This window comes from Anser cygnoides, chromosome 1 (assembly GCF_040182565.1).
Source record: "Anser cygnoides isolate HZ-2024a breed goose chromosome 1, Taihu_goose_T2T_genome, whole genome shotgun sequence".
NCBI classification, from domain to species: Eukaryota; Metazoa; Chordata; class Aves; order Anseriformes; family Anatidae; genus Anser; species Anser cygnoides.
Window position 1 is genome coordinate 69,897,233 of NC_089873.1, and position 24,952 is coordinate 69,922,184.

Consider the following 24,952-nt stretch of genomic DNA (forward strand, 5'->3'; position numbering starts at 1 on the left):
GCACTTGTTGATGGAACATGCCAAAGAGGTATGGTAAAATGAGGAATTTTACAGAAACCTGGTGAACATGCTGTGCTGTAATTGAGTCTGTAGTGTACAAGCAGTCACTGATATCCCTAAACGCTTTGGCTGTGGCAGAAGGGTCTGCAGGAAATTGCCTATAAGACATGCAGGAGGTACTCTGATCACCTCCATGCTACAGTCAGATGGGTTTTAGATACGGGTCACACCGAGCATCTCATTTGGGGCATGTCTCTGAAGTGAGGCAATTGTTATGTAGAACGTATCTATGTATATATAAAAGTAACATGGCTTCCTTTAATAATCTTGATTTTTGAGCACTTTCAGTATTAATCCTGATTATAGATTAGGCATGCTGGTTCCAAGTCAATGATTTTAATGTGGGTTTAACAGGCTTTCCATGATCAGGCTGCTACACATCTCCATGGCTTTCATAGTTGTCAGCCTCCAAACATGTTGCAGGCTGTAAAAAGTGATGCAGCTAATGTCTGTTGCATGTTGTTTAGTCTCTCAGCTTTTCCCCTGGAGGACAAATGTGCGTGCTGTTATTTGTACCATTTTGTACAGGTTTTGTTTCAAAACAATCCACAGCTGTATGCTTGTGGTAGAAAGAGAAAAGGGCAAGGTTAAAGAAGTGAGCTTTGCATGCAGGCTGGGATGTGGCAAGATTTGTCTTAGCTTCTGTGAGAGTTTTTGGACTGTACTTCAGGAAAACTCAATATCCTGCACAGCTGAGCTTCGCCTTTAAGTAAACAAAGTTGTACTGTGCTAGTACATCATTGCTGTTGACAATGTGATTTTCATCCTGCAGCTTTGGGAGATGTCTTAAACATTTACCTACAGTTCCTGAAGGCTACTGCCTGATGAGCAGATCAGAACTGTGACCTGGTGTCAGGCTTTTATCTGCAGGAAGCCATGACAGAGAGCAGAGTAAGTTGGAGCTGCTCATGATGGCATGAATTACAGAAGAAAGACGTTGCAGCATCTTTGTTTATTCAGAGTTGATCAGGAGCTGTTGGTTTTATGACTGTGTATGCTCTACTCTCTTAGTTGCTTTGTGTCAGTTAACTCTGGCATCTTCCATGGAAATAGGAAAAATCCTTTGGCTGACTGGAGATGTTAAGGACCAAACAAAATGACATTGCCTAACAGTTTCTCTGCACAATTGACAGCAGAGTACTAGCATTCAGTGGAGAGTAGTATGCCATTTTTAGAAATTGATACTTTTTTTATCCATTTTTTTTTTACAGAACTTTATAAATTAACTAGAGAGGTTTATGACCCAAGTGCAGCAGTATGCCTAGGGACTTGCTTAAGCTTAAGCAGACAGGCAGTCCTTCTGAAATCTGAAAATCAAACTCTGGCACCAGTGGAGGGAGTTGCAGATTCCTGTTGACATCAGTGAGCCAGGACTCACTGTAATTGCCTGATTAAATAATCCTGTGCTTCAGAAAAGGTGGTAGAAAGAGAAATGTTCAGTAATTTCTCAGTGTATTTTCAATGAAATCTGTTTACTTAGGATGAGGCTTTCCATGACAGTGAAATTAGTACTTCTGCGATTTCAAATAGTACAAGAGATTAATCTGAAGATGAGGTAGGACATTTGTGGACTCTTCTCTCTTCAGTTATATTGGACTCTCTTGGGGTAAATGTGTTTTCTTCATTTGCTCATTTTTCTGTCTCAGACTGTCGAAATCAAAGATGGCACTTAAAAAAAAAATACTTCTGCAAAATCAACTCTTAGAATAACATTTTAGGTTTTTATGTTTGGACCTGAGTAAAAACATTTAGAAGAGAAAGTGCTGGGGAAGAAGAACCTTTCGCCTGTGAACAATTTCTCCATTATTCCTTCTGATCTAATTGGCCTAAAAAACAGCTCCTCCTTATTTTCCATTAAGAGAAATAAAACATTTTTTTTTCTTCAAGGAGAAAAAGCATGATTTTGCAGCCTATTTTCAAATAAATATTTATATTTACTTCTTTTCCAGTGGAGAATTGTTTTGCATTTGTAGACCTAGTCCTAATTATCAATTCCTAGTCAAGTCCTAGATCAATTTTTCTAAAGGAGAGGTAACTTGATTTTTTTTTTTTTTTAAGTTGTCTGAACAAGTCCCACTGCCACACAAGAAAGATCACATTGTTACTGAAATGTGGGTCACAGCAGGATATGCTTCATATGTTTAATTGAATCTTTTTATGAATGGCACACTTTCATGCATTTCTTATTAAAGGAAACATAGTGTTTTCATTTATTAGGAGTTAGGAGCAAGGCTTGTATTAAAGAGATTATAAACTATGATTTATTCATCACCGGCTGCCAGTGCTTCCTACCTGTGAGATGATAGGGCTGAGAGGGCTTTCTAAGGGCAGGACAGTTGGGATTTCAGCTGATGCCATGGGGAGGTGTCCTTTTCAAGGACATACTCTCCTCCTCCATAGAGATCTTGACTCAAAGGCCGTCTGAAGGGTGGAAACACCATTTGAACGCATTCTTTGGTAATTCATCATTTGAAGAAAGTTTTTTTCTCCTTTTCTATGTCCATACTCAACAAAGGAGTACAGCAAAGAGACACTGAGTTAACAACACCAGCTCAGGTGCATATTACACGGAGCATTAACATGCTACACTGTGATGTAAGCCAGTGGTGCCCATGTTAGCTCATACAGAGCAATCTTAGGTGCTTCTGCCCTGCTTTACATTGTCTTCATGTCTTGGAGTTGGTTTGTCAGCGAGCCAGACAGGTGGCTTCATACCCAAATATCCTATAACATTGAACTTCTGATCCAGTCAGAGTCTGCTACTAAATTAGCTGCAATAAAATTTCTTCTTTTCCCAGGCAAGCATAATCCAGGATCACAGTTTCTCTGGGAGAGATGGCAAGGCTCTAGCAAAACTGGGAAAGAGGCAAAGGTAAATGCACCAACACTTTCCTACTGCAGTGATCCATGGGTTTGGGATAGGAAGAAGAATGTGGATGTTGAGTCTTGTCTGTACTGATGCAGAACTGTGAAGGGATGTTTTTGGTTTAAATGCATTCCTTTTGATGGTAGGATAGCTTGCAAAAAGGGAATAACATCTGATTTGGACAGATGTCTGTCATTGTAATTATAAACTTTCAGGTGGTTAGTGACAGCAAAAATAGAATCAAAATATTTAGGCTGCCTCCCAAGTGTGTTCTAAATCAGGCTGAGCCTTTGCACAGAAACATGAAAAAAATAAAAGACCCTCCCTGGGGCCTTTTGTGCACACATACAAAACAATTATTTTATCAGGGCTAGGTAAAATACATTTGGTAAAGTCAGAAACTGAATCTATACAAAATAAAGAATTAAATGCATATGTCCCTCTTCTGCAACTTTAGCATGAATCCTTTTCACTATTTCCCTTACAGTAACATCCAGAACTGGGCCAGAGTTTCAGTCCTCTGCTCCTGAATTGGACCGATAACAATAACCATAGAGAGGTTTTAGAAAAGTCTTTTAGTTTGGTCCCAATTAGAAGGACTAGTCTGAACTCAGCCAAAGATCTACTTATTTATCTATTTTTAAGATCTCAGCTCCCCTGCTCTTTTGTTTTATCTCTCTCCACAAGGTGCTCAGCTTGTGCAATTTCATATCATGTAGTTGTCTGTTCTGTTTCTTGCAGGGGAAGCATAATCTTTGTTGTCCCTGTTGGCCAAGTCAACATCAAGAAGAAATAAGAACATTTTGGGGCTCTTGAGCAGAATCTTTGCTAAGTTTTCCTGATTGCTTGGAGGTATTTTCCCCAAATGCTTATTCAAGGCAAGTACTTTTCTGTCTTCAAGCCCCTCTCCTTACCAGGACTTCTTTTCAATACCAGAATCATATAAGTCAGTATTTATGCAACTTTACAAATGTTACAGGAGAAGGAAGAATTCTTTTCCAGCTGTAATTCTGGGATGTGGGCATACATGGCAGCAGTAGTCTATCACGTAAGCTAATCAACAATGATCGTTTTAACAGAAAAGGAAAATGTAATATAACAAATTTCCTGTATTCCACTTGTCCTCATCAAGCACTAACCCTGACCTAAGCCACTTACATCTCCTTTTCCTTTTTGTTTTGATGTTTTAGGATTTTTTTTTCCTAAGGTTGTTAAATCTGCTTTACTGCTTTTCCATATCCTATTTCAAAACATGACCTTACACAGGATTCGGTTCATCAGTTAACAATTAACAAACAGGCTTGTTTCCAGTCATAAATACTTAAGTTTTCTAAATGATGTTTAATCTGATCTCTCATAAATGAGAATAATTTATGCAAACTCCTCTAACCTTGAAATGGAATTCAGATTACCTGCAATTACCTACAAATGTCTGAATTGACACAACAGAAGCCTTTCTCACTTTACAAGAATTTTTTGAGTTCTGGGTCACTTCTCAGCCTCACTTACAGAAGGGTTAATTTTTTTTTTCCCCCCTGCTTTCACAGCACATCCTCCCAACATTGTTGGGAGCATTGTTGCCTTTACTCTAACTGGCAAACATCACTGGCACTCACAATGTTCAGCTAGAGTAGATTTGTCAGGGAGTGTAGTGTTAGGACAAGGATTAATGGTTTTATACTAAAAAAGGGCAGATTTAGATGTAAGGTTAGGAAGAAATTTTTTACTCAGAGGTTGGTAAGACACTGGAACAGGCTGCCCAGAGAAGTTGTGAATCCCTGGAGGTGTTCAAGGCCAGGCTGGATGAGGCCCTGGGCAACCTGGTCTACTGGAAGATGTCCCTGCCCATGGCAGGGGGTTGGAACTAGATGATCTTTAAGGTCCCTTACAACCCAAACTGTTCTGTGATTTGTGTGGGCTGAAAGATAAGTCAGATCCAGCAAATGGCAGCTGTAAAGTCAAGAGTGTGCAAAACGCCCATGATCTACACCCCATGCTCAGAATTCTAGGCTCTCTTATTGCTGAGCTAGAAATGTGGGTTGCCAGAGGTAGAAGTTACCTGTTACGGGGTTTCCACAGCAAAAGACACTTTGCATATATTCTTCACTGAAATCTGGACACCTCCAGGACTGTGTACAGTGAAGGGCTTGAGACTTTTCTGTCTTGGAGTCACAGAATTTTCTGTTTTGATTAAAAAAAAAAAATCATAGGTTTTGAAACCAATAAAGACACTGCACATAGCTAAGATTACCTATCTTTTCTTGCAGAGTTAGGTCTGCGGTCAGTCAGCCTTGTCTGATCCTTGGGAGAAACAGGAAGGCAGCTAGCCATGTGGAGAGGATCCGATGTTGAGGAATGTCAGGCCTGTAGCCATCTGCCAAGAAGCGGGCAGAGGCTAGGAGGCAGCCAGAAGATCTGCAGCAAAGTCTGGGATCCCAGACAGCTTTGAAGGGTGGTTCAAGGAAAGCCAACCTACAGAAAAGCTGAGGGCTGGTCAGTTGGTGCTTCCAGGCTTCACCTCCCTGTCATGTGGCGAAGAAGACTGCTGGGATTAAGGGTAAGGAAGGTGTCATCTTTCAAGTTGATGTCTCTCTGAACAAATTTATTCCAGAGGAACATTTTGGAGAAAACCATTTCCCAATAGAAAAATATAGTACTGGAACATTGTCTGGTTCCTGTTTTATTCAGAGCTTGAACTCTCTGGTCCTAATTCTTCAGTTCCTTAAATTTCATCCAGGCGTTTACACCTGTCGGATGTGGGTTTAGTAGGCTTTGCTGTTCTGCTTGTATGCCTTTCTTTGTACGTTTCCAACATAAATAATACCAGAACAGTAAAAATAACAGAATAAATGACTAGGAGGGATGGGATGCAGTAGGAAACCAAGATGTGTATCATTTTCTAAAAAGCAAGATATATTCAACCAGTTGCCTGTCTGCTTTCTAAGTGCTATCCACTGGATAAAGGAGTAAGGCACAAGGCTCTGCTAAGATGTCAACCAGGGGGCTATTGAAGTAATCATTTGAACATAATGGCGGAAAGAAATTTGGGAAATTCAGTCCCTCAAAGGCAAAGCAAGAACTATACCTACCAAAAATAGTTTGGTTTACAGATTCCTACAATTTGTGCCATGTGCCAAGAGTTTTGCTGAGTTTGTTCAAAAGACTGAGATTCCTGAGAAGGGAATGGCTGGGCACCCTGATGAATTCTGCAGTCAGCTAAATTCATCTCATTAGGCTAATGCAAGAGGGAAGTTATCCACCACTCTCAGTCCACAGATGCTCTGAAATTGGAGCAAGGTTTTCTGTCAACCTGGGAAGTGTATACTCTGATCCTCCATAGTATAAAAGTTGAATAAAATGCCATATGGTTAGAATAATGTAGACATTTCTTAGCAGTTCCTTGCGGCTTTTGATCTTACTGTTAGAGGAGGGTATATGGCTGGGCCATCCCCATAGATGGTTGCTGATGGGTTCCCAGAGTTTGTCCTTGGAGTTCAGATGGTTGGCATACTCTTGATACAAGTTTGCTCATGACAGAGAGTTAACCTGGCACCTGCTTCGTCTTCAGGTTCTCTGTACAGCCAAAGTATTCAAAGTGACATTATTAACATTTTAAATAAAAACAGTGCTTCAAAAAAATGAATTAATTTAAGATGATCATGTGGAATGGTTGCAGTGTATGTTCTATTTGTGGGCTATGACAAGTCAAATTTGAAATAATAAAAGTTTGAATAACTAATGGCAAGGACTACTCTGCTCAGTGAAAGGGTGCACTCTTGGCTCATCGTGAACTAACAGAAATGTTCCAATTCCAGAGTTAGCAGCAATGACAGAAATGTCTCTGATCCAGCAACCTACTGAGAGTGCCTATTGAGCTGAGTGCTGCTCTGCATGAGGCACAGAGGTCTGAGTGAACAACTTGTTTTTTCCTTAGATCTTGTACATAGAGCTTTCATTTGTGTTGTCCAGGCCTACGGACATACTGGAGTACTTATCAACTTCCCATCTCTACATGCTTGGAAGATGATGTGCAGCTTGTTCCTGTCCTGACCAAAGAAATGCTTCTGCATCCTTCAGTTCAGGTGCACCTGTGGTGTCAGTTCTGTGTCAAAAACACTGCGGTTAGGAAAGGGATTAAGCTGACTGGAAAAAAGTTTGTAGGTGAAGTGGTGTAGGTACTTGCAGCATGAAAGGAAGATTCAAAGGAGAGGAAACAAGGAAGAAGCAAGGAAAAAATACAACTGCCACCCAAAATGTAGCAATGGGAAAACCTTCCGTAAGTATATTCATGTATTTCTAACTTGCATTTTATGATAATGCTGAGATAAAATTTTAACAAGGTAAGCTAACTCCTAGATCACTCTATTGAAGTTGGAGGAGCTGATGTGCATGTACATTGCTTTAAATGAGAAAGATGTAGGCCTCTGAGTATGGTGTATGTTTGTGGTCTTGGCATGTTTCCTAAAGGCCAGACATTTACAGAAGGGAAGGGACTTTAAACAAGTCTATAAGTATACATCTCCTTCTCCTGGAAGCTAAAGAAGCAAGTTAACCAGCCAGTTGAAAATTTTAAGGTGTCTGAACATACCAGTTGGTCATAACATGAATGGATGTTTAAGGGAAGATGAGACCTGTTTATGCCTAATTAGATTATTGCCAGCTGTATCTGTATGGTTTAGGTCTAGTGAGACCCAAGAACATCTGGTCCTCATAAAGGCTGTGAGCACAAAGAGGGATTTTGGTTGGTGGAAAGAATGCATTGCTCATGTGACTGCTAGGCAGATGGTAAAAAGTGTGAGGGTAAAAAAGTTCCTCTGGGAGTCCCTGGTTAAGAGAAGCATGTAAGAGTCAGTTTCTAAAAACTGTTGGCCATGTGAGCTGGAGAAAGCTTCTGTCCAATAAACTGCTTCCTGAGGCAAACTGTATCTGAACAAAATAGATTTTTGATGCATCTTGATTTTTTTTTCTCCTCGTCTTGATGAGATAAATGTCATGAGCATCCACAAAAAGACATCACAGTTCTGTGATTTTTTGTATAAGTGATTTTTCCAGCCTGTACCAAAACACTAGTTCTGTAACAGGAAAAATTTAGTCTGGTTTCTGACCTGTTTGAGGTAGTGAGATAAAAGTACTGAATGAAGGAAAAGAATTTGGATTTTCATTGTTAAAATATATTTTACTAATTTCTTTAATGAATTGAGATTTAATGGAAATCTTATTACTGCTAGGTTGCAAATAGCAATAGCTATTTCTGCAATAGGAGAACTTTCACTTGCTGTAGGCAGTCCTGCCTGTGTCCTTGAAGGTTTGGTAAGCACAGAGAAAAGTCTAGCATTTTTTTTTTTTTCTGGTAAATGATAGCAATGGAATAGTATTGCTCCTGTGTTTGCACTAGATTGTGCAAGTCACGCAACATTGCCAGTGCATGGCATCTTTTTGACTTATCTCCCTTTCTCCTTTATGTCCTCTCAACCTGACTATTGCAGCTCTCTGGCCCAAATCCCAGCTCTTCAGTGGGAGCAGAATGCTGCAGTCTGCCCTCATATATATGTGTCAGGAAACATGAATGTCAACCTCATTTTCCAACAATTATGTTGGCTCCCATCTGCTTTAGAATCCAGCTCAAAGCAACTCTGCATCTATTTAAAACTGTATTTGACAATCCATGTATTAGCACAAAGACGTTGTTTAGTTTTTCTTGAAAACAAAAATACAAAGAAAGGAAAGAACTTTGCTAAAATATATTACTGAATAATAAAAGCTGGAGCTTGTTTCAGCCACTGTGTTCTCTATGCATCTGGCAAAAGCAGTTCCTGGCTTATCTATTATAGAGAACTCCTGTGATCAAAATGTCTTTCTCCTGATGGAAACAATTACAATTTTTTGTACTACTCTATTTACACCAAGAGAATCCTAATTAATTTTTGTTAGGCTTTTACTGTGATTACTCAGCTTTCCAAAGGAAGAAAGAGGTCATAAATCAGAGTTCATGGAAGGATTTGCTCTTTCAAGATGTTTTATAAAGGTTTTCATTGCACCTGGAATTTGTCAGCCTTATCCTCTTGGGCTATGCAGGGGGAGTACTATACGTGAACCTTTAGAGCTAATGAAGGAGAATGCTCTGGGATTAGAGCCTTAAGCAGTCCTACACACTTTTCTTCCTGTTCTATTTCCTCTCCTTTACTCCCAGCACCCCCAGCCCCAACCTCCCTCTCTGGGGCAGAGATGAGACTTAGGGGATAGGCAAATGCAGGATTGCAGAGTTAAAAATGAGGATCTTGAGAGACAAAATTCATGCCCTGACCAGGTGAGGTTAAAACTCTACAACTCAACGTAAGTTGAAGTTTTATGAATCTGTCTTTTTGTTCCAAAGACCATCACCTCTGGAAGAGGTGAGAGCTTCTCCTTTTCTTTGAAATTCACTATAATTGTTCTTAAAATTTCTGCCTAGAAACAAATTTACTATTTGTATACTATAAAAATACCCTATTATCAGTGTTTAATGAAATTAAGCGCCTTTTAAGAAAGATTTCTCTATTGCACAGTAGTAAGAAATAAATTTGAAATTCTGTGCTATTTAATGAACAGATAAGTAGTAGTAACTGTTCCTCTAACATATTGAAAAGAGTTTAAGGAATTTTCTTTTCAATAATAATCAGGCCTTTAAATCTTGGCTGCTTTGAAAACAAAAGTCTTACTCCTTATTTGGCATAGAATTCACATAAAGAGAGCTGTCAGAGTCTGGAGCTGGATAAAATGTTTCCTGGATTTTATAGAGAGTTTGGATTTGGGATTTTGGTTTCATACATTCTAAGGAAAGAAACCAGGCATGAAAGTATATGTGTTAAAATATTTTATATGTGGTAAAATACTTTATCTGTATTAAGATATTTGCATGGTTCTCATCGGTAGTTTTTGAATGAATAGATTTGGATCTGAATTTCACCAGCAGCCAAGAGTCTGGATTAAGGCTTCTGTTCAGGGTCATCTTTTATTCTAAATGGCTTCTGGGGGCTTACGAACCTACTTGTTTGTTGCTGTTATTATTTTACTTTTTTGTTTGTTTGTTTGTTTGCTTTGTTTGAAACATGATGCACTTCAGACGTTTTAGGCAGCACTTTGATTTAAATTGGCAAAATATAACAATGCTTTCTGCAGATAATGAAGTCGTGGATATCCTGGGAAGCTGATACCTGTGACTGTCAACTTTGACCTCCAACCTTCTCTGCTTAAATTAAAATCTTCATGAAAAGCGGTTTCTAGACAAAGATTCATGAGAAAAGGCAAAATATAAGCATTGTTTGTAGTGAATGTATGAAAAAGTTTAAAAAAATGAAATCCATTTCTAATGATTTAAAAAAGGAAAAACATTATATATACTAACTCCTGCTTCAGGATAAATTGCCTAGGCATATGGGAAAATCTGAAAAAGCAAAAAGTTCTGTGTTGCTTCCTGAAATTTGAGCAAACAGGTTTTTGCAGCTGTATGTAATTACAAGAAGTTAGAGGACTGTTTATTTAACAATGATATATTTATACATTTACTAGGAAATACAGCATTAGTCAGAAAGACATTAAAATATCTGTTCATTTATCTGTTATAGTATCTGCTAACTGAAGCCTTTAAGAAGTAGTATTCTTCCATTTGATCATTTTTCAGTTTCCTGTAAACATAGCAAGAAAGACATAATCCGAGAGGGAAGTTCATGGAGGTTCACACAGAAACATAGAAGTTCACCTTCTAAATTTATTTCTTTCTCTGATACAAATTTAACACCTGTTTGCATCTCAGGACCTCTTTTTTTTTTTTTTTTTTTTTTTTTTTTAATATGTTTGTGTCACTTTTGTTAGATTGGAAAGTTGTACTGTTTCCATTCCTGATGGGGGAAACTGAGCTCTGGACTGCTAAATGTAAAAGAGTTTAGGACAGAGGGGAGACTTGAACATCCCAAACCAAGATTATCTTCTTACCTCCACAACTAGTCCCACAGATGCCTACGGTTTAGTTAGAGAAGTTTTTTGTTCATATGAAAAAATGCATGCACAAGATGGCTTCTTCTATTGTAGAGCAAATTGTGGGACCTCTGTGTGGATCCAGGCAGCACAGTCAAGGTACTTCTCCTAGACTAGGCCCCTTCTAGAGTGTAGTGGCAGCCTCCATGATCTTGAGAAAAACTTACGGAAAAGAACTAGATGGTGATGATAGCCCAGTTTACACAACAGCTTCATGGTTACAGCATCTGACAGTGATGTGATGCAGTCTCTTCCCTACAGTATGTGGGATTCTAGCCCACATTCTGTAAATGTGTTAATTCCTGAAAAAATGCCCTGACTATCAGAGGATAGAAGTTACTTGACTTTCAATTCCTCCTTTACAAGTTTTTTGTTATGTTAAATAGCACAGAGACTTGAAGCCAGTGTTTCAAAGTCAGAGGCTAGCATCATAGCCATTCATATTAAAACCAGAAGGTGGAATTTAGTTCTAATATTTTTCTTGGGTAATTTCTGTTCTTTCTTCATCTTCTTGAATTAATTTAATGGTGCTGAAAAGTTCTGAAATTCTTTCCTGGACTAGATTCATTATTTAAGACAATGGGAGTTGTTTAGTTTACTTCATTGGGAATTAGATCAGGCAATTTATTAAAAAGCAAGATACAGCACGAACAAGCAATAAAGCCAGCTCCCCCTTCTCTCAGTCCTCCTCCACAGACGCGCACACTCTCATATGCAGTTTCAGCTTTGATCTCCAATGGTGAAAATAGGTTATTCTCCAGGCTTTTCAATTTCTTGATGATTTGAGGAGAGGTTGCCAGTGTTGCTGTGGGCACCTTCCAATTGCAAACTGGATTTATATCATGAATTCTTCTCTCAGGGTTCATCAAATAAGTGCCAGAGCATGACATACATTATTTTGAATATATGTATTATATTTTAAGGCAGTTATGTTCTGTGGTGTTCATAACGTTTAAATGACTCCCTTATTACATATCTGCCCTGCAGATTTTACAAGCAGGGAGCAAAACAGACTGTGACTGAAAATAAGCAAACAGCTAGTAGGATGCATTTGTTATAATACAGCATCTTATTAATAGTACTGAAGTACATATTGCTACTTCACTGGTGGACAACGTAAGTCTTTACTAATGTGCTGTTATCACAACTGCATAAGCATTTTCTGTTAAATCTCTTCTAGTGTGCAAAGCCCCCACACCAGATAGTAGCTTTATGCATGTGAAGGGTGAAAGCCTTTTCTCTCTGCCCTCAAGAACATAAATGCTTGTATTAATTACTGATTACTGCAGATCCTGCACCTCTTTCCATTGAAGTCAGATCTTTGCATCTGATTTCAATAAGAATGTAATCAGGGCAATAGAGAATGCCTCAACAAAGAAAACTTTTTATAATAAACCTTAGTAGCTGAGGGATGTGATAGCTTTCTCTTCACTGCAGAAGGGTGGCTTTCAGTTTGGCATAAAAGTGTAAAAGACACTTAAAGGTGAGCTATGTATTCTTAACCCATTCAAGGACTTCTGTAGATAGAGAGCTAAGTGATCTCAGAAATAAAAGATTTAAAAAAAAAAAAAAAAAACGTGGACTACCATCTGCAAAAATGCAAGGTTGTCAGCCAGACGGTAGAAGTTCTAAGTGATGAAGAGTACGCAGTGTCTTGCCTTATAATGGAAAAATGTCAGTGCTCTACCTGATGTATTCTGTTAGACCACAGATAAAATGACAATATTTCTGTGGATGCTTCCAGTTGTGGTTAGAAAACTAGCAACAAACAGTGCTGTGGCTACAGGGAGGGGAAAAAAACTACAATTTTTCTTTTGTTATTATTCTTTTGCACTTTGCTAAGGAGGGATGGAAGTGGATGGAATTAATTTTATGGAGAATCTTAAAGAATCTGACTCAAGGCTTTTGCCTCTTTCTACTGTTAGCACTACCATTGGAAGGATGTATATATTGCTCTCAGAACAAACATAATTGTCTGTTGACTTCAAGTTCTATCTTATTTATTCTAGCGTCAGGGATTTGCGCAAGCGTAGCTGAATTCGGACAAGGCAGTTATTTACATGGTGTTTTGTGCTTTAAAATTATTGATGTCTGCTTATTCTCCTTAATTTTACGTGTTACATTGTATCCTTCTGTTAATACAAATCCACCTGAATCTGCTGTTGTACCCTACAGTAATTTTATTAATATGTAAATCGTCACAGGGTTAAGCTTTTAATCTTGCCCTGCCTTAGGGTATGATTTTCACACTCATCATTAATCTAATCCTTCTCCCACTGAAGCTGGCAACAAAGCTTCCATTAGGTTAATTTGGAGACAAAATTAGGCCAGCTTTAATCCTTTTCAAGACAGTACCTAGTACACTGCCTGAGCCCTCAAATAGCAAATTACAGTTGAGATTCTAGTTTGATAATACATTTCTTTGTCTACAGTAAATGAGACTACAGGTTGGATCCCAGTCTTAACAGTAAGGGAAGTTTAGGTCCCTACTTGTCTGTTGCTTCAAACTGTCTGCAAAACGAAATAAGTATTTTGCCACTTCTAAGAGCCAGAAGGCTGTCTCTTGTAACTCTTTTGTTTACAGCTCCCATCTTTGCATTCAGCAAAGATAAGAAGTCCCATAAGTAAGTTTTCCAAATTTCTTCTTCCCCTTACAGTAGCCTTAAATCAACTCCTTATTAATTCTCTCTTTCTCTTCCTGGCTGTGTAAGGGGATGGGAATGTGATGTTTTCTCTCCTGTAGAATTTATGGGACACTGCTGTGTGGTCACCTTGCTGATAGCCATATTACGCTAAAGACATATTTCTACAATATATTGTATGACTCTGAACCATTAATTCACAAGGATGATCTAATCAATTCTGACTATTCCTGCAAATTCCAATAATCCTCATGTTTGCTGCCAATCTTTGATTTGTGCCTCATCTTTAACACCCAGTGATACTGTATCTTTTACAAACAGTCAACATTTTTATTGCTAGGTCTTACTTCTGCTTTTTGACTATTTTAATTCTGCAATTAGTCATATTTCTCCACCAAGCTGTGTAGAAATGTAATAAACTTTTCTGTATGGACAGGGGATGAGTTTTGCAATTGGCATGTTGTGATGAGTACATTTTGCACCTTAATGTGTATGTTAAGTAGGTGGGGGAGATGAGAACTGTTTTGGATTTACCTGAAAACAATTTTGGAGGAATTCAACAAAGAACAAAGTATGAAAAAAAATGTTTTCAGTGTTTCAGTTGTGACGTAGTCTGCTTCAACATGAAATGCTTCAGTTTTAGGTGACTTAAACTTCAAGCCCAATTCTAAATGAAACAATCCTGATTTAAAAAGAATACAGTAACAAACCTTTTGAATTATCTGTATTTGCTGCTCCTTCTTTGTGCCTTTCCATTTCCTGTCTCTGAAACTGCCAAAGTTGTGGCACTAGAGCTGTAGCCTGACCTTTACTGTTTGCCACTGCATTTTTGCATTGTTCCTGTTGCATTGCCCTCCCATTGCACCAGAGTGGAAGACTACACTGAAAACAGAGCCTGAACAGTCAGAATTTCCACGAGTGCCCTCCCAGACCTTGAGTCACGCTAGAGACCACTTCTTTGGGCTTTTCTTATGTCATCTACAGAACAAATGGAATAAACATAACAGCTATTAGAAACTATGTCCTTGAAGAGTTTTTAAAAATTCATGGCTTAAGGATGTAACTCAGCTACTACTGGAGATGAAGAGGTTATAAAGTCTGCTGTGCTTATTTTGAGGTTCTTGAATATGCCTTTGCAAAATCTGTAATGGCTACTGCAAAGAGTAGGAAGACTTAAATAGATGGAATAGTAGTTCAAGACGATATGACAATTTCTAATCTTTTTTTTCTCTGTATTGAGTTATTTATAATTACCTGTTCTTTCTGGTGCATGTGAAGCTATTCCAATAAGAGCACTCATGGCAGCTTGACTGGGACTAATCTTGATGTCCTAGTACATTTGTAGGTGAAACATGTTCTGAACTGAAATAAAAGGTTAATCATTAGAAGACAGCTGACTGCTCTAAGCGACAGCCTTTTTTCATAAATGCTTGTGATGCAAATTAAAAAAAACAAACAACAAAAAAAAACCCTCAACCCTTCAACTAAATATAGCATAAAAATCCTCAAAAGCCAGTCAATAAACAACAATTATATCTCACAGCTGGAAGTGTGTTTTGATTTGAGTATAACCAACAAACTGTGCTTGACTGTGGGATGATTATTTCAATCAGGTTATAAAGGAGAATGTTATCTGGGAGCTGCTCTCTTGGAAGGTGTTCTTGTAAATGTGTGCATATTTCCAAACAATTTTTCTCCTTTCCAGACTGCTACAGACCTTGATAAAAGGTAGAGCCTGGCTGATTTGAATGTATTTGAATTTGATTTGTGATTCAGATGGTGCTGTTGGGCAGAGCTTCATCAATCTCTTCTTCACTGTGCTCCCACTTGCTACTCCTGTTCAATTGCTAGTTGCAAAATAGCCAAGCAGACTTTCAGTATTTGGTCAGTCTTGCTAGGTCCCAGCCAACATTGGCTGGATGCATGCCATTTGAGAGGTGGTGAATCATAGTACTTCAGGAAGGAAGAAAGTAAGGGAAGAGACAAGAAGGCAGTTCTTGGAAGAGGAGTGAAAAATAGGCCTGGCATATTTTGTGGTCCCTGACACAGTGACTTTTTAGACACCTCAGCAGAGCTGGTGAGTGGCCTAAACTGTGAGATCAGAAATATGATCCACACGACTGGCTACCCTAATGCTGTCAAAATGAATGCTGTCAAAATGAAGGACAAGTTTTAATAGATCTTCAAAATGAACATGTCAACAACCAGACATGGAAAATGAATTTTATAGTGCTCCTGTAATGTGTCCTCCTTGTCCCAGGAAATGAAATCCTGTGTCCTACGAAACTGTTCATATAAATCCTGGGCTAGTGTACAAAACCCCTATTTCAGTAAGAGTCAAAATTTTGAGTATTTTCTTGCAGCTCATGGGACCTGTTTTAGAAAAATCATTTTTGAGGATTGCTTTCCATGCTGGGATGATGGTCATCTTGTAGAAAACAGCATCTATATTGGTGCTCATTCCATTTCTTACATTATCCACTTCTCTGATTTTTTTTCTTAGTACATAAACAAAACACTGCAAGGCCTTTGTAGATGAATGTTCACATCACATTCCAAATTGTTATAAGTCTTCCTCTATACATTGTGCTGTATTTTGAGGCATTTTTAACATGTGATTCAGCTGAAGCTTCTACATGAATAATTCACATATTCTAATGTTCCTTCTTTTTAACTAGGCCGGTTGCAGTTCTCCCATTTGTTTTCATTTCTTTGATATATTTGGGAAAGAAAAGAGTCTGTCAATCATTTTGCTTAATATTTAAGCTGATCTCTGTTTTGCTAGTACTACATGACCATGCAAGATATTTTGAACTCCCATGAGGGATATTTTATGTTTGGTTATTTTTTCAAACAATGGCTTATTTTTCTTGGAAGACATTTACATTTTCATAATTAGCATTTTAGGACACTGAGTGTAACTTTTACTCTATTGTGCAGTTCCATTTGTACTTCATGACTTCAAAAATATTTAGATTGTCATTAGAAGTTAGTTGAAAACAAAAGCTGGTTCCTTTCTAGGTCAGGTGCTGCTTTCTTCTCTTTTGATTTTGAATTATTCGTACCATAGGTTATGTATGAAATGACTGCAATTCACGTGGGGAATATGAGGCTGAGAAGTGTTGTGGAATGTCTCCAGATGCAGCATATTTTTTCACCCAAAACCAGCCAAAATGAAAGGATCCTCACTCTACTTAAAAACAGTATATATATATATATATTTATTTCTGTATTAGATTCTACTTTACCTGTTCTACGGGTGTTTATAACTAGTACAAAGTATCGATATCAGCAAGAATTTCCAAGACAAAAACTAGTGGAATGAAAAAGCTAGCTGTTAATGGACTGTTACAAATCATATTGCTTGCTCCAAGATGTTAAGTGCCATTCAGCTGGATTGCAGTGGAATCTTGGAAGTATTTGGTAAATTAACCATTCACCTAAACACAACATCCGGCAGGATGCATTAGTGTATGTCTGGAGGTTTTGTAGTGATGCCGTTTCCAGGCTGTACCTGATCAGCCCTTGAGAACCAGAGAGTAAAGATTGTTGGCTTGCTCTAATTAAGAAATTTATTCATTTTTTTCCTTCAGTAAAGGCTTATATATGGCACTAGTTTCCCTTGATCAAAGTCACTGTGGAAGAGGATAGATGTAATTGTGTGAACATAGAGTTAGGTAGCCATAAACATTGCAAAACTGTGATAGAGTGTAAAAGTATGATACAGCACAGAGATTCTTCACAATCAAAAGAGATTCTCCCGAGATTAGTGTAGAACAACATATCTCAGTGTCATTCAGATATTCTCTCAAGGCTACATTCTTGGAAGCTATTCAGTTTGGCTGGTCTTTTTGTTTTTCCAACTCTATATGGACTTCTTTTGTTTCAAATTAGTCTGTTGATTGCCTGCAGATGTACACTAAAACAAAGGACATTTTGGTGTACATTTTCAAGTGACTGATGATTAGCATTGGTTGGAAACTCTTCCGTTGAAATGATTTGACAGACATTTGTGGTTACAGCAAAATTGATATTTTCTGTGGAAATGCATCAATTTTGCCAAAGGAAAAAAAATAAACTTTTTTTTTTTTTTTTGTCAAGTCGTCCTGAAATTCGTGGTTTATTTTAGGTCAGCTTGTTAACGGCTCTAAGTTGTTGCATTGTTTCAGAGTACTACTTGAGACTTGTGTTTTATGACCTCTTTTGTTGCTTTGGGATCCACGGATCAGTTTACTTCGTACCTCTCCTGCTTGAGATGGAATGATAGCAACCTGGGAACTGCCCTCAGAGAGAGAAAATGCCTTATAGAGGAAGGAGATTGTGGGTAAGATCACAGGTCATGTGGAGAAATTGCAGCAGTGTTGTTTGCAATTGCAACTTGGTAGGGGATGTAGATGTTTCCTGTACAAAATACAGATGTGGAAAGCAGAGAGTTTCCTTTTGAAAAATACTTCTAGGCATTCTTAATAGGATTAAAATTTTTTTTTATGCACTGGCCTTTTTTTTTTTTTTTTTTTAATTTGAATTCTGAGGGTATTTTTACAAAGCTTTAAAAATTCCCTCAAGTCCCATTTTCAACTCTTCTCCACAAGCACAAGGATTTGAAACTTTTCTTTCATTAAGAAAAGAAAAGCTCATTAAGTAATTAATTGTTTCCAGGATCTGTGGCCCTAAGAGAGAAGAATGACATCATAAGACTTTCACTGACATCATGAGAGCTAGCAAATATGGGATAGTGGTAGTGTAGCCTTCCAAAGAGTCATAAGTGCCATTGCATGGTGGACATTGCTTTTCTGATATCTGGATGAATCAGTAGATTCCAGGCCTTTAGGAAAAAATGGTAACAATTTTTCCATGACTATCTTTCTTGTTGCTTTATGGGTGCAGTGATCTACACACAGGGTTATTAGTCATTGTGATTGCAATCCCAAGACTAGATCAGTCAAAGGAAAATCCTTTCCTCCCTTCTTTACTTCCCCAAGAAAAAGTGGATGGAAGGAGAAAAATGAAGGAAGGAAAAGGGGAATATGGAAGGAAAGAGGAAATTAGTGGGGAAGAGAGTTGGGAAAAGGCTGCCAGCTCCTCCCTTGATGTAAACCGTTTTCACTGTTCCCTCTGGAGCTAAGCTAACTTCTGTTCCACAGCAGAGACAATCCCTGAATGAAAGCACACTGAAAAACCGATTGGCAGGTAATGTGGCATTGTAAATAATGGCAAGAACTGCAAGGCCAATGTGAGATAGGCAGTGTTCTTGTCTCCCGCCAAGATCATCAGGATCATTTTTCAGCACACTTTTGCCTTTTCCAACTCTCATTTTTGTCTGTAAACTACAGCTTAAAGCTGCTGTAAGCTGAAGTTTGTCTTGGCAGTGAAAATATATACGGAATACAAATAATTTTCATTGAATTTAACAGTGGGCCAATGAAATTTCTTTGAAGCCTGTAGTGATACAACTGGGATGAACCGAGTCCACCAAGTGCACCTTGGGCCAAAGAAAAAGAGGATGTTAATGAGTGAAGAAGCCAAATTTGTTGGACAAGTTTTCATCTCCAACAAGTCAGCAGCTGGAGGCAAAAGATTTCTAGTATTAATCAATTTTGGGTTGGAGCTAAGCTCATTTCATACTTGCCTCACAGGGAATTTTGTTACAGTTTGTGCAAGAGAGAGGAGGTCTTTTTTTTTTTTTTTTTAATAATAAAGTGTTTTTTAGATTAAAATTTTTACTTTTGAAACCACCACAACAAAATCAATGTTTTATACGTATATGCATATAAATGTATATCTCCCTTTTCTCACTTTTGCTAAAATGGCTAGCTGTGGCTCTGATTTTTGCAGTGATTCCCATCTCTATAATCATAAATGTTCACAAAAATGAATAAGCTACTTAATGTCCTATTCCCCTGTGAGTTATCTTTACATAAATAAATAAATCTCCTAATAAACATCTTCCCAATTACTTAAACATCTGTCCTAGTACCGTGCAATTGGAGCACGGAGGAAACAGAAGGGGCACACTAAACATTTGTAATTTTTGTAAAACAGGGACATAAGGAGATCAGGTTGATAGCTGAGCATATAAAGGATTTAATGTTATCCAAATACTTAAAGTCCATGCTTATGCAGGCTCTAATAACCTCAGACAATATCTACAATATCCTTCATTTGAAGAGTGGATAGAAAAACCCATGCATTCACACCCAGTAGTGTGCATGGATAGGGGCTCTAATTTATTAAAATTAATTTTACAATTAGACAACACACTAAATCTGTGAATTAGCACCATAATGACAAGAACAGATGTAATTTACTGCTGAATGACCAACAGAAAATATCAGGAGTGTACTGTGCGGTTCTGTCTCATGCTTCCTGACAGCCAGCTTAAACTCCCTGAAGTCAGCTTGCTCCTTAAAAACCTTAACGTTTGTCTAGCCAGAGGCATACTGCAGTGGTGACAGAAGGCACCCCTGCTGCATATCCTAAAAACCTTCTATTTCCTTCCCCCAGTCTGCTAGAAACTGTGGGCAGACTCCATTCAGTCTAGTCATTCCCCTCAGGGATGTGTCTAACAGGAAATCAAAGTGTATTCTCCAGAGACCTCTCTTGGACCAAACCATATACAGACCTAATCCCAATTAAATAATTTTGTGTTGTCAAACATCATTTCATTGTCTCTAGATGCTACCCATATCTCACAAGATTTTTTTATTTTTTTTTAATGCACTAGGTTAATTTAAGGCAGAGGTATAGAATTGGTTCTACAGACGTATGATGCCAGTAAGCTTGCAAAAAGTTCTTAAAGGGAGGTAGGAGGGGTTTGTCATATACTTTTCTATGGTTGCAGTGAAAAGTGAAAATATGATGACTAGAACATGAAGGGGGAGCATTGTACAGGTTCCACTAGAACTGACATTTGCTACAGCTTTGGTGCTGGAAACCGTCTTGTTGCCCTCTTGGATTTGACTAATTGGCAAGATAGGGTTGGACGGCTTGAAAAGTTATGCATAGCTGTCTGCACATTACTAAAGATGTGAAAAGACGTCATTGATAGCTAAGGGTCATCTATAGTGTTTTTGAGAAGACCTGGTAGAAAGATCAGGCATGCAGTAGTTTTTCAGTGTCCTCAACAGTACTACAGCTCTGCAGAGGGATATTTTGATTTGTCTCCTTCCTCGTGACTTCACAGTAGAAATGGCAAAGACAAATTCCCACCAAATCCGATATGACAGTTTGAAGCTAGTCAGCTTTTAATTGAGCAGTGTTATGGTGAGAGAGACTCTGAGGGAGGGAGGTCTCATTCCCCATCTGTTTACATAGTGAAATGAATCTGTCATGGACATGGATAGTCATATAATCCAAATCTACTTTTTGTGAATGAGCCAGGGGCAAGATACTTTCCACATGCCCTTGAAAATGGGAGTAATGGGATTTTGTCAGAGAGGACCCTTTGCAACAGTGTAATGATGTTAGGCACTCAAGGTTTGTCAGCCTTATAAACCATGTTCCCATTCTCGTGTGTTGGTTCAATGCGAGTGATTTTGAGAGGCAGTAATTAAATCAAATGAAAGCATTATGTTCTCCAAAGAAAGAGCAGAAAGCTAGCATAGTATTTACAAACCATATACTCTTGTTGAACATCCAGCCAACTTGTTCAGGAGGGCTTTTATGCTCCAATTCTTTCAATTTGCTTTAGCAAGTCAAGCAATTGTCTGACTTAACAATTGTTTCTACGCACACAGACGCACATAAGCTTTGGATTGTGTGAGCTGAAACAGAATTCTTGTGAAACAATGGTATGGTTGAGATAGATGTGTGCTGATGCTGCCTCTTGAAACATTTTGCTTAAAGCTCCGTGTTTTGCAGTCATCACTGATAGTTGCACTTGTCTTAATTCTGTATTTTGGAAAGCTCAATTTCCTCTCTGGATCCTCAGCGTGGAATGGCTGGAAGATGTCTTTCTGTTCCAAGAGAGAATCAGAAGTTTGCTCTCTGGGATCTAGCTTGTCCAGCTTCAGTGATGTTTGCTAAGGCATGTTTGCAACCTGAATATTGGAACTTTGCGTCCATGTGGCCCTTCTGTTCTTATCAGTTACTGAGGGAAGTAAATAATCCCCTAGGATACCTGATTAGTGAATATATGATCTTTAAGCTAATTCTGCTTATTGTACGCATAGATTGCAGTTCTGGGAAGCCATGTGAGGCCTGAACCTGTTGAGACTGGTAGCAAGAAGAGTTTTGCATTGACTTCAGCAAAAGCCACTCTGGTCCCTTACTATTGTTCAGTGTAACCTTTGGTAAACTGTGGCGGGCAAGGTAAGGAATGCATTTTGGAGCTCTGTTTCTAAAGACTCGTGGTTACCAATTTCTCGCCCTCTGCTGTGAGCCGTTTACCTGAAGATTACCACCCCCCCCCCCCTTCTTTTTTTTTTTTTTTTTTCTTTTCTCAACCGGGGTTCCAGCCTGGGTGTCTCCAGCCCAGGAAGCCCAGTGCCAGGCGGGACCACGGGAGGGCGCACGGGACACGCCGCTCCCGGCCCTTCGCAGCTTTGCCGTCGGGACTTCGGGCAAGGTGGCCACGGGCTTCAAAGCTGGTTCATCTGTCGCCTGCGGGAGGATGAGCCGAGCCACACATGCGAACACCCATCTCGGCATGCTAAAACCCGCGGTGTGCTCCCTGAAAGCACGGAGGCACCCCACCTTAATGGGCAATCCGAAATCAACAGCTTATTCTTGTACGTGTTGAAACATAACAGCAAGGTTCTTGCTAGTCGGGAAGCTCAGAGGAATATTCAAGTTTGCTAAAGTGAGCTTCTTTGAATTTCCAGGTTTAAATGGAGTTTGTCCTCATCTTACTGTACAAAGCTTAGTGACTCGCCCAAGATACTATCGTACATCCCGTTGGCTATGTCAGTCATTCTCTGACCTGTAGTCTGTTCAATAATTAAAAATTTTTAAATAAAATATAGATATAGTTCCAGGCATCTTTTATGAGAAGATGTAAAATCAGTTAAATGTAATTTCAGTCCTCTGCATTTTTCCCCCAATCTCTGTGGCTGAAAAAGCCTACTGCTGGCACCAGAAAGAAGCTGTCAGAAAGGTTAGCCAGAACAGAATATGCTTCTGCCGTCTCCCTCTAATTTCTTGGGAAGGGATCGATCACACCTCAGGTTAGCTGCCTGAAAGCTGCAATCCAAACAAGTCATCAGTATGCCATCAAACTCACAGAAAGACACACCTAGCTGTCAGTTCTTCCTGTGTGTCTTGAAATAATCTTTTACAACAGGCAGAATTGACCCTTCACTGTTTGTTTGTTTGTTTATTTATTTATTTATTATGGGAGTGATGGGAAAAGCCTAGGGGCCTGATGTTTAAACGGCTTAGCTAGCCAAGATGAATACCATAGAGGATCATAACTGGCTGGCAACTGATAGGTGAACAGAATTGAAGATCCTTGATGTCTTCTTGATGGTGCTGAGCTTGTCATGCCATGCAAGCACATAGCCTGCGAAAGCTCCATGAGGTGATATTTATTCAGCTCATTTAAATTCTGGGACTCTTCTTGGTGTCAGCATAGGTTTTGTTTTGTTTTTTATACAAGAGAATAGTTTTCAATAAATGAATAAATCATACACCATGACTAAGATACTTGATGTTACTTTTCTGATTTTCTTTTTCCTTGCTTTTTCTTTTTCTTTTGCTAGAAGTTTCTGAACAAAATATGACAGAGATTTTAAAACTATGGGAGACTTTGTAACATCAGAAATGGGAAGCTACACTTTGAGTCTGCACTGAGGCTGCAGAAACACTGCACACAAGTTGTGAAGATGGTGAATTTATTCCATGGCCTGAAGGCAGGACTGACATGAAATCTTCTACACTTTTCTCTGATTGTAAGTTCCCTAGGTAAAGCCTGTCTTTTCCTTTGTGTTATATAAGGATTTGTATAACATGACATAAAACCCATAACAGAACAGGGGCTTTTTGTGATGTTGTAATAAGGGTGATCAACAGATTTAGTACTGTGGAAAACTACCTGGAAATCAGGTATGCTTTCCAATAGTGGACAGTGGTTATCTTGCCATAGGTTAAGCACAGAGTGTTTTTCCTTAATATAAGGAGTTTCACAAACAAAAAAGGCCATTAATATGGATAGAAAGACACAAAGTGCATATTTATGAAAATCTGGCCAAAATGCAATTTCAGAAAGCTGGATATTTTCAGGCAAACATCTGCTCTTTTATCAAGTTTTCTTAAGGTTTTAAAATGCAGGATTCAAGATATTTGTGACCAAGTTTGCAATGCATCATATCTGTGCTGTAGCTTTAAAGTTTTTTTTTTTTTTTTTAAAAAAACAACCTACTTTCTCTATTTGCAAAATGGAGATAACTCCACTTTTCAGGGGTGATGTGAGGGTAAAATCCATTAATGATTTTGAGACATTCATATTAAAGTTGCAAGGGCCATATAAGTACTGAGATGTCAAGAAATATTAAACAATCTGCTGCGAATGTCTCTGCTCTTTTCTGTGTGGTTCGTTAGTGTGTACTTGGAGATGACCTTAGTGTTGCTGGTGGCACCCTTTCAGATCCTGTTTAAAACAGCTATTGAATGACTCACTGTTTTAGGAACATGGAAAGTTTCCCAGAGTGCATTTATGCTCCAGTGTCTTAGACTTCAGGACAAGGAGCTGATCAGGAAGGCTGTTATAGATGACTGAATGTACTTACAATGAGTGGACTATTCTCCCCTGCTTTGGAACATCTGTTGATGATTTAAAAAAATAAAAAATAAAAAATCTGTTGGCTGTGCCTGGTAGAAAGCAAATACAGGTTGTTTTCGTGTCACTGATGATGTATCTTTAGAGGATTACACATGCCAGTTGCTTGACTTCAAGGAAAATTTTCACACTGAAGTGATGACACAGATGTAGTGTTGATCTATTTTTTTTTTCAGTGCTTCTGTTCTCTCTGCGTTGCTTTAGGGATGGTACTGAGCTCTACAATTCAAAAATTCTTAAAATGTGAGTTCATATGTATTTATTTTTTTACATGGGTTGTTTTCAAGTATGCAATCTCTCCCTTCTCCAGGCCAGGTTCTTTTCTTCTCTTTGATTCTTTAGCAAAATTTATAAGCCCATGTTTTTGCCATGGCATGCTGTCACTGTGGAAATCAGTATGATGTCCTAAATCTGACACTATAACTTCAGATGCAGAGGAAATAGCCTGTGAAGAAGCAAACAGAAACCAGTTAAGTATAGAGCTGTGTTGGAGACTGAGGAACTCAGAGTGAGACTTGAACTCAAACTGAAGGATTCAGAATCTAAATTCTTATGGGATTTTTCCCAGAACTGGGCATAAAGAAACTCAGGATGTGG

At 38.5% G+C, this 24,952-nt stretch overlaps 1 long non-coding RNA gene across 1 annotated transcript; it reads left to right on the plus strand.

Annotated features, from left to right (window-relative positions):
• Window positions 1-2,688: 2,688 nt before the first annotated feature.
• Window positions 2,689-6,768, plus strand: LOC125180141 (uncharacterized). Its single transcript, XR_007158443.2, has 3 exons — window positions 2,689-2,932; window positions 3,668-3,778; window positions 5,194-6,768. It is a non-coding gene; the product is annotated as an uncharacterized lncRNA (long non-coding RNA).
• Window positions 6,769-24,952: the final 18,184 nt, after the last annotated feature.